At 40.0% G+C, this 10,463-nt stretch overlaps 1 protein-coding gene across 2 annotated transcripts in view; it reads left to right on the forward strand.

Moving 5' to 3' along the window:
• DNAJC5B (DnaJ heat shock protein family (Hsp40) member C5 beta) overlaps positions 1-10,463 on the forward strand; it is an 82,510-nt gene that overhangs the window by 35,282 nt on the left and 36,765 nt on the right. The gene's annotated exons all lie outside the window — the stretch shown is intronic.

Genomic DNA, 10,463 nt, shown 5'->3' on the forward strand with positions numbered 1-10,463 from the left:
CCTGCTGAGACCTGGTAATCAGGTCTCAGACCTGGAATGTTCCATTCCCTATTCTACAGCATAAGCAGTTGGAAATGGACAGGCATCACACTGATTTTAGGAAAGAACTCTCTTGTGATGCTGGGCCTTGGGAAAGGGTAGCCTGTGTTCTAGGCCTGCATTGTTAGAGAGAGACAGACAAACACTGCAAATGACCAGGAGTTGTGATTTAACCCACATGAGATAGCATCACCAAACCTGGTAGAGGGATTTAAAAAAACAAATAAAGGGGAGCTTCTTTGTAATTGCTGTATTGTGCTATGCTTTTCAAGTCTTCAGTTTTGATCTTTCATATCTGATCTAATTCCAAGTTAGCTACTTTTAGGAAAAATTGAAATATCTTTTTCTTCAAAGCACCAAGGAATTTTAAAAAGGATTAAGTAAAAAAATAATTTACTTATTGTGCGAAATTTGGAAATCACTAAGGATGAAGATAATAACATTTATCCATAATTCTACCTCTAGTGATAATTACCATTGATATTTTTTTCTTCCAGTCTTTTTAAAAAAATCTAGAGAAGACATTTTACACTCGAATTGGATTTATCTATATTCTCTAACTAGCTGTCTTTTTTTTTGTCTTGTCCCAATTTTATTTATTTATTTTTATACAATTTTTAAAGGTTACTTTCCATGTACAGTTACTACAAAATACTGGCTCTCTTCCCTGTGTTGTACAGTATGCCCTGGAGCTTGTCTTACACCCAGTAGTTTGTCCCTCCCCTGCCACTGGTAACAACTAGTTTGCTCTCTGTACCTGTGAGTCTGCTTCTTTTACGTTACATTCACTAGTTTGTTGCATTTTTTCATTAAAAATTTTTCTTCCAACCTCTTGCATTTCATATTTTAGGAAAATATAATTTTTCTCTCTTTTTAAATTTTTATACAATTTTAAAGGTTAATTTCCATTTACAGTTATTACTAAATATTGGCTGCATTCCCCTTGTTGTACAATACATCCTTGAGCCTATCTTACACCCAGTACTTTGTACCTCCCACTCCCCCATCCCTATATTGGGCACATGTATGTGTTCAAATTAGGAGTTTTGCTTTTTCGGATATATACCCAGGAGTGGAACTGCTGGGTCATATGGCAGTTCTATTTTTAGTTTTTTGAGAAACCTCCACACTGTTTTCCATAGTGGCTGCACCAATTTACATTCCCACCAACTAACTAGCTTTCTTTTTAACAAGATCCTATCATGAAAATATTTTGGTGCTATTTAATATTATGATTTTTAATGCCTGCAGCCTATGGCTATCCTGTAACTTAATTACTTTATGAGCTACTTTTTAACATGTAAATTCTTTTAATTTTCACTATACTTAATATCCTGGTACATAAATGATGATGCATATTTCCAATTACTTCCTAACTTATTGAGGAATAAAGCTGTGCCTTTAGAAGAAAAATGAATCAAAATACAAATGAAAGTTTCAGATTTTAATCAGTTACTTCTTGATTTGGCCTTGAATTCGGTTTTTAAACTTATTTTTGTTTGTTTTTTGTTGTATGGACATTTAATATTTTTAGGTAGGCAAATTTGTCAGTCATTTCCTTTATGGCTTTTGTTTTATCTGTAGTGGTTAGAAAGCCTCTCCCAACTATAATATTATAAAAATATTAACCATTATCTTCTTCTAGTACATTTATGATTTTGCTTTTCTATTAAATCTTTGATCCATCTGGAGTTTATTTTGACATGAGGAATGAAGGTAGGATTCCAGATTAATTTTTTCCCCACATCACTAGCCCACCAAAATTTATTGAATTCTCCATTTTTATGTACTGATGGAAAATTCTTTGGCTTTGAATTGGAACCTTCACCGTGTGGTAAACTATGGGACCTGAAACGTCTTCAAGAAGCATGTGCTGAAGAATAAATGACAGTGGTGAAAATTTCCATTTGAATCCAAATAGTTCTGTGAAAATGGTAGATTTTGACCAAAGTCAATATCAATCTAGTTTATATTTCACTTAAGGTGCTGGAGAAGAAAAAGTCTTTGCTATTTCGTTGTGCCCTAGAGCTACCCAGGAGCGTGGCTGGGAGCTGTTCAGCCCCCTGTGGGTAGATGTCCTTGGTGAAGGGTCACTAAACTTGACCTTTAAGGCTTTGGGCTGAGACACTGTGCTGGGGTGGGGCTGGGAATCAAAGTATATGCACTGTAAGCATAATACCCTACACAAAGATGATCCCCAAAATGAGAAGAAAAGTGATGTCTAACTATAAGTTCTAAAGCCCGCTTTACTTTACAAATGTGACTTTTCATTGCCTTTATTTATTTTGTAAGCTAAAATTTCAAGTCATATCCTAATTAAGACACTAATTATGCTGAGTAGTTTGCAAGTTTAATAATTACAACCTAAAGTCTTTTCATGTAATCAGTGTCTTCCTATTAATTTTGTTTTAATGTCATACAAATATTATTTTTTCAGCTGATTAGGGTACTAGTATGCTGCCAAAAGCATCTACTTCTAACTAAATTACACATTTGTATTCTGCAAGTTATTCAAAATGTATGAGCAGGCTGAAAATCCACTGAGAATATTATTCTTATATTCAGGGATCTGGATCAAAGCAGTGACAATATAGTGAAATTAAAAGTCAGTGAAGTTTAATAAAATTACCAACTGTTGAATCCATACAGTGCTTGACCTCTGTTGTAATCCTTGGTTGTGCTCTTGAAAACAAGGCTGAGCTAGAAGAAGTCTTTTTTTTATATTTTATTTTATTTTTGAATAGATAATATATTCACCTGATTAAAATGAGAACACATAAACAGGTATACAAAAAAATTCTCCCTCCTACCTCATATCCCCCAGGTTCCCTCCCCAGGGAAAGAAATTCCTGTGTACCCTTCTAGAGAGATCTTATGATATATAAACATATAAAGAGACCTTCTGGTCTAGGCAAGACGGTACAGGCTTGTCTCTCACAGATCCTCCCTGCTAATAAGCATGACGAAAACCCTTGGAAATAACACAAGAGACAAAAAAAGAGAACCTTCAAAAGGTAGATGGAAGAAGAAGAGATGAATTGGTTAGGGATCACAGGACCAAAGGAGCAACACAGTGACAAGGCATCTTACAGCTCCACACCCAAGAAAAGGTAATCCAGGCCTGGCCTTTCCCAACACCCACTCTAGCAATGGAAGGCAGCCAGGTAGTCCTATTCTGCCTCTAAATTGAACTGAAGTCCTGCCAACAACTCTAGGTAATCCCAGCAGAAACAGCAAAGAGGACCAACTGAATGTCTGCCTAACAAGAGCCCGCCAGAGGACTTTCCCACCAGCCTGAGACTCCCCTCTCCCACCCAGAGATCCCACTTTACAGGGGAAGTTAGCAAGGGGGATTCTGCCACAACAAACACCCAGCCCAGGAAATGTTTTTGTCCCTGCAGCCTGGAGATTCCCTTCCCCCCACCTAAAGGCACCAGACATCCAGCCTGGGAAGGCTCCTTTCACTTCCTCAACTAGTACCAACAAGCAACAGTAGCGGCCCCAGAGGCAGGAGACAAACCAAGCAGACCAAAATAGCACCATGGAGTTTCTGAAAACTAGATTGTCACTGGAACCACTGACCACAAAAGTAGGCTAGGACCTACATGCTAAACCCAAACAAACTGACTGTCTATTAAAAGGAAAAATTTAAATAGGACCCAGAGTCTCCTAACATAATAGCCAAAATGTCCAGATTAAAATCACGCATTTTATACAAAGAATGAAGGAAATCCCAACTTGCATGAGAAGAGATTATCATCTGACTCCCATACAGAGATGAACCAGTTATTGGAATTATCTGAGTATTTTAAAGTAACCATCATAAAAAAGATTCATCAAGCAATTACAAATTCTCTTGAACCAAGTGAAAAAAATGGAAATTTCAGCAAAGAAATAGAAATTGTAAAGAAGAACCAAAAAGAAATTAAAGAACTGAAAAATAAGAGAAATAATATAACTAACTGGATGAGCTCACTAGCAGAGTAGAGATGACAGAGGAAAGAATCAATGTCCTCCTCAGGACAGATCGATACAACGTATGCAATCTGAACAACAAGAGAACATAAACTGAAAACAATAAACAAACAGTCACAGGAAACTGCAAGGCCATAACGAAAGATCTAACACTTAAACAGCATTAGTGTCCTAGAAGGGGAGAAGAAAGAGAGTGAGACTGAAGAGTATTCAAAGAAATAACCACCGAAAATTCCCCCAATTTGGCAAAACATGTAAACCTACAAATCAAGAAGCTGAGTGAGGGCTTCCCTGATGATGCAGTGGTTAAGAATCCACCTGCCAATGCAGGGGACATGGGTCTGAGCCCCGGTTCAGGAAGATCCCACATGCTGCGGAGCAACTAAGCCCGTGCGCCACAACTACCAAGCCTGCGCTCTAGAGCCCATGAGCCACAACTACTGAATCCTGCGTGCCTAGAGCCCGTGCTCCACAGCAAAAGAAGCCACCACAATGAGAAGCCCGTGCACTGCAACGAAGAGTAGCCCCCTCTTGCCACAACTAGAGAAAGCCTGCACGCAGCAACGAAGACCCAACGCAGCCAAAAATAAATAAATTAATTAATTAATTAATTAAAAAAAAAGAAGTCGAGTGAATCTCAAATAGTATAAATCTAAACAAGTCCATACTAAGACACATCATAATTAAACCTCTGAGAACTAAAGACAAAGAAAATAAAAGCAGACGGAGAAACAACACAATGCTTATATGGGGAGAGTAATTCAAATGACAGCAGATTTCTCATCTGAAATAATAGTGACCAGAAAGAAGTGATACAACATTTTTCAAGTGCTAGAAGAACTGTGAATTCTATATCTGGTGAAACTATACTTCAGGAATTATGGGGAAAGAAAGACATTCTCAGATTAAGGAAAACTAAAAGAATTAATCACTAGCAGATCTACTCAAAGAGTGGCTAAAGGATGTTCTTTAAAAGAAAGAAAATGATGAAGGAAGCAATCTTGGATCACCAGCAAGGAAGAAAGAACAATGAAGAACACAGAAATATGGGTAAATACAACTGACTATCCTTCTCCTCATGAGTTTTCTAAATAATATATGATGACTGGTATAAAAATTATAATATCATCTGATACTCAAGACAATGATATTTAAAAGTGGAGAGAATAATGGGACCTAAATGGGAGTGAGCTTTCTGCACTTGACTCAAATTGGTCAAACCCTGTGATCAGTAGACTGTGATAACCAATAAAATGAATACACAAAGTAATACACTCCAAAAAACTAGAAGTAAATCAAGATGGAATCCTTGAAAATGCTCAAATAACCCCCAGGAAGACAAGAAAAGGGAAATGGAGAAATGAGAAACAGAGGAAACAAGCAGAAAACAAATAAATGACAGACTTAAGCCCTAACATACTAATAATTATACTAAAGGTAAATGGTCTAAGTATGCGTTATATTTTTCCTTTCTTGTTATACAAATGGTGGTGTACTATCACTCCTACATTGTGAGTTGCATTCTTCTCTTAATATATCTTGGAGATCATTCTAGGAAATGATCAGTTCATAAACGGTTTCCGTTTTTTTCACATTGCTGTATAGCTTTCCATGGCAGAGCCGTCTCATGATTTAATCATTTCTCTACTGATAGATAGTTAGGTTGTTTTCCATCAAGGCTTCCTTTTTAAACCAAATTAGAGCTTCTCAGAGAGGCAAACAGAAAGTTTCCCATGGTCCCAGAAAGGTAGATAGAGGTGGGAAGAGGGAAGCTATCTTGGTGTTCCTGTCCACTTTCCAGTTTTGCTATGAACCAATTCTAAATTCTTGAGCAAGTATCTAGTGGACCCAGCTGGGTCAGATGCTCGCCCACGTCAACCTGGCTCTAACTAGAGATCTGGAATCGCAAATCCCCACTACCACTTAGCAAGGACTGTAGGATCCAACCCTATGGGAAGGAAAAGTGGCTATGTTCTCTAAGAGGGGTACAGAGTTGGGAGGGAAATTGTCAATATCTCTAGTCCTTTATTTTTTAAGAGAAAATAAACAGCCTCACAGACCTATCTCAGCGCCTTCCTATGTCTATTTATAAACCCTTATCATAGAACCTTTCTGTCAGTAAACCATCGTGTCTTCCTATATCATTATTTTTCCTACATTACAAGTACAACCACACTTCATTAGGCAGCTGATAAATTAGAGTCCCCGGCTATTTCAAAGGACTGCAGGGAGGATGACTGGAGGAAGGTTTCTACTGTGTCAATTCATAATGTACTGAAGCACTTGCCTCACTGAGATTTTGTAAAGAGAAAGGAGATCACTTTTTCAAAGCGCTTGGAGCCCTTTGTGGAAAATCACAGTGAAAATACCAGGTACTATTATGAATGGACAGATACTCTCATCCTTAAAAGTCTAAAATTATCCTGCCATTTAGTGCTACTGTTCAAAAACCATTTATCTAGCATAAAGTGAGTTTTTCCTCCATGCCAAAAGTGCCATAGCACAGAGTGAGACTCGTGGTATGAGTCTTATCCAGGGCCTTCATTATGGAATAAATCTGCCTCCCATATTACAGAGCATAATAATTCCAAGGAGTTTGAAGTCTAAGCCTTATTTAATTCAATTCTCTCATAGGTGGGTCATGTCACTTAATCCTACCAATGTTTCTTCACAAGATGAACAAATATTTTTCCCCTATTCCCCCACTGCCTAAGAGTCTTTACTCCCCCTTTTCATGCTGTCTGAAGGAGACTCACTTGAGTTAAGCTTTTAAAGTTCAGATACACCTGGAGTGGCTAAGAGGTTACCCATCTTTCACATATTTGCTATAGCTTTAAACAGGCATGCTTTCCCCTCTCACCTAATTAAAGCAGTCTCTGAGCCAACAGAAAGTTTGAGTTAGGAAGCTGGCAGCAGAAGAGAGGGAGAGAGAAATACTAGTGGACGGTGGGACAACTGGGGACATGGCAGGTTGCTGAAATAAGACACTAAAGATTATTTTCTACATAGCCCCCGATACCAGTCTTTGGCCCCTTTCAAGGGACTCAAGAGCTTAGGTTCCCTGTAAAGTCTCCACCACCCAAGTCCTTCTAGGAGGCTCCCCTGGGAGAGTCTCCCAGGACCCAGGAATCAGTTCACTCCCATGGAGCAGGATTGCTCCACCAAACCAAGTGTCCACCCTGTTGATGATATCTGCTTTGCCATTCACTCAGTGAGCATGTCCACGGCCACTGCTAGGTACAACTTGGGGCATGCTAGGCTCTGCTGCTGCAGGTCCCTAGTTCTCAGCTGGGTACAGCTGCTCTGCTGCTGTTCTGTGCCACTCTCCCAGGCCTGGCAGGCATAGCAGGTGCTCCTTGCTAACAACTCAGTGCTCAAGTGTTCTGACTACTCCTCCAGGCCAAGAAGCTGCCTCTACTATTTCTCTTGAGGCTCAAAGGAGTCATAAATGCCTGCTGGGCTGTGCCCTTGGGAGGTGGGGGGATGGATGTAGGGAATGGCTCCCTACTCTCTTAGAGCCCCCAGTGAATGTCAAAGTTTGGTAGAAAAGCTTTCAGCTTTTCTTGTAGATCTCTTTTTCTATAGGACCCAGATACGTGCTCAAGGGTGAGCCAGAGACTAGCAGTAATGATGTTATACCTAGAATCTCCACCCCCTCTGACAGATAAACATTTTTTCCCTTGATAAAGGGTCATGTTTATCATGTCTGGCTCTTTCTTCCCTAAGACAGCATCCTTTCCCAGAACACTCTGCAGTTCCCAGCCCACCCCCAGAGAGGCTTCTGTCAGGCTGCCCTACCAGTTTGTCAGACTCACCCAACTGTGACTGCTCCAGCAGGGTATATGGCTTAGACTCCTTCTGGAAGGCTCTCTAGCCCTGGGGGATTTCTGGGAGGCTGCCATCACCATGCTCTCAAGCATGCCCTGATTTGTTCAAACTCCCGGCCGTGCAGGGCAGGCTGTGATGGCTACAAGATGCATCCCTACCATAGCCCTACAACAAGGCTACCTGACTATGTTCTCCTTAAAAACCCGAATTACGTAAATGCAGTTTGTCATTAATCTGATGCTCAGCAAGCACTTTAGGTGTGTGATTAGAGCCTTCTTTTCTTGATATTGACTGGCACATAAAAATCCTTCACTCCAAAATCAGTAGATTGTTGATCTATACCTCATACTGCTATCTAATTATTGCAGAAGCCAGGAAGGCTGATCAGATCACTTAGCAACCACTCGTATGTTTAGAGTCTCCTACAATCATAATGGCTTTATAGCAGCAACTCTTGTTTATTACCCAACAGATATTTATTGAGCACCTACTATATGTTGGGCATGGTTTTAGGCACTGAGAAAATAGCAGTGAACAAAACAGATAAAATCCCAGCACTCTTGTAGCCTATATTCTAGGCTGGGGAAATGAGGGAGGCTTAATAATAAACAGAGAAGTAAAATATACAGTCTACCAGATGCTGGTAAATGATGTGGAGAAAAGCAAAGCAGTGCTAGGAATGGTGCTGGATGTTACATATTCTCTTTGAGGTGTTCCACACAGATTTTAACACTAAAATCCCTTGATTGCAGTGAACTCTAAGTATATAGTAACAGTCAAGAGTGTAGGATATGGAGTCAGAAAGACCTGGATTCAAACCCCTTCTCTTAGCCTAATTTTTCTCACAGTAAAATGCAGATAATGGTACTGACCTCAGAGGGTTGCTGAGGATTAAATGAGATGATACATGTGATGTGTTTAGCCAAGGTCTGGCACATGGATACCGGCTGCCGCAAAGGATACATAAGGAGTGAGAAAAACAGCCTTAAAGAATGGCATTCTTCAAACCTGGCTGGGGTATGGGTGCAAAGAGACTCTCTAAGGAATGTCTGTGTGTGTGTGCATGTATGTGAGAGGGCGTGTCCTTGTGTATGTGTGTGTGTAAGAGAGTGTGTATATGTGTGTGTGTAAGAGAGTGTGTGTATGGGGGGTATTTAGATTCTGTGACATTTAAATTCCATTGAACATGTTTAAAAGAGTGTTACAACTTATATTTTAACATGTCAATGTTTGTAATATGCTGACAATTGCACCCTTTGCATCTATTCACTTTTTTTTTTTTTTCGCTGCTCCCCGCAGCATGCAGGAACTTAGTTCCCCAACCAGGGATTGAACGAACCCATGCCCCCTGCAGTGGAAGTGAAAAGTCCTAACCAGTGGGCTGCCAGGGAATTCCCACATCTATTCACTTTTATCAAAAAAATTTTAGATACCAAGTTAAGATTGTGGAAGGAACAATTTCTCAAAATTATTTTAAGGAGCATATAAGCAGAAAGTTTGAATCTAATAGAGAGAGAGAGAGAGAGAGAGAGAGAGAGAGAGAAAGGGGAGGGAAGGAGAGAGGCAAGAGAGAAGAGAACACAAAAAGAAGAAACCCAAACATCATACCCAAAGTGATTACAAGGAACCAAGGAACCACTGAGGTGGGTTTGAGGAGAGGGGCGTGTTGGGACCTTCCTTGAAGCCCTCTACACGCTCCATGGCCCACTGTGCTGTCCCATCAGAGCATGAAATCCTCATAGGTTGTAATTCCCTCTTTCTTGCCTCTTCCACTCCATCAACTCCTTGAGGGCAGGCAGTATGCTTTGTCTTCCATTGGCACTTCCAGTCCTAGCACCAAGCCAATATTTACCAAATGCAAGAATGAACTGGTCAGCAAATAGATTTTTGCCTGTGGTTTTCTCCTTGATTATATTCTCAGCTTCTTTAGGACCATTTCGCAAATATTTGGTCACCTAGCTGAAGAGGGAGTCATATACTGACCCAGTACATAGAGAGGGGCAGATCAGCAAGGAAAGACCATAGTGTCAGTAGGGACACAGTACATTGTACATGGCTGTGGAGCCTTCAAGTGAGAAGTAGTTAGGGGATAAGGAAGGGAAAACTCTGTAGAAAATAGAGCCGCTTATGCAATTTAGAGAATCTATAAGTCTTGAGTATTCAAAATCTCATATGCAACCTAAATGTTCGTTTTTATTTACACTGATGTGTCCATTTTTGAAGTTAGATAAAAACAAATTTAAGATGGCTGAAAGGAAGGCTGACTGGTTCCCCTGGTGTACGTGGTGCAGGAGCCTAACATAACACTGGCCAGCTGGATAAGAAATCAGATACAGATCGAGCTCTTCCTTAGGTCCTCAGAGAACCACAAAATCAAAGTGAACTGTTCTGTATATTATCACCTGGGTCTCTGTGCCCATGGATGAGCTTAATTTCTCCTTGTTGACAAGGTACCAAATATCTTGGTTCACAGGGTAGCAGGGACTCAATTGATTTTTCTATTTCATTCAGTTTCACATGGAACTTTCTGGAAATTATCTTCCACCTCTGAAGAGGTGAGTTGCCTCAGAGTAGACCAAAGTGTGGCAATACTGTTTTCACAAGGAGCAGGAAAGAGAGTC

The sequence above is a fragment of the Lipotes vexillifer genome, unplaced genomic scaffold (assembly GCF_000442215.2).
Source record: "Lipotes vexillifer unplaced genomic scaffold, Lipotes_vexillifer_v1.1 scaffold815, whole genome shotgun sequence".
In the NCBI taxonomy this organism is placed as follows: Eukaryota; Metazoa; Chordata; class Mammalia; order Artiodactyla; family Lipotidae; genus Lipotes; species Lipotes vexillifer.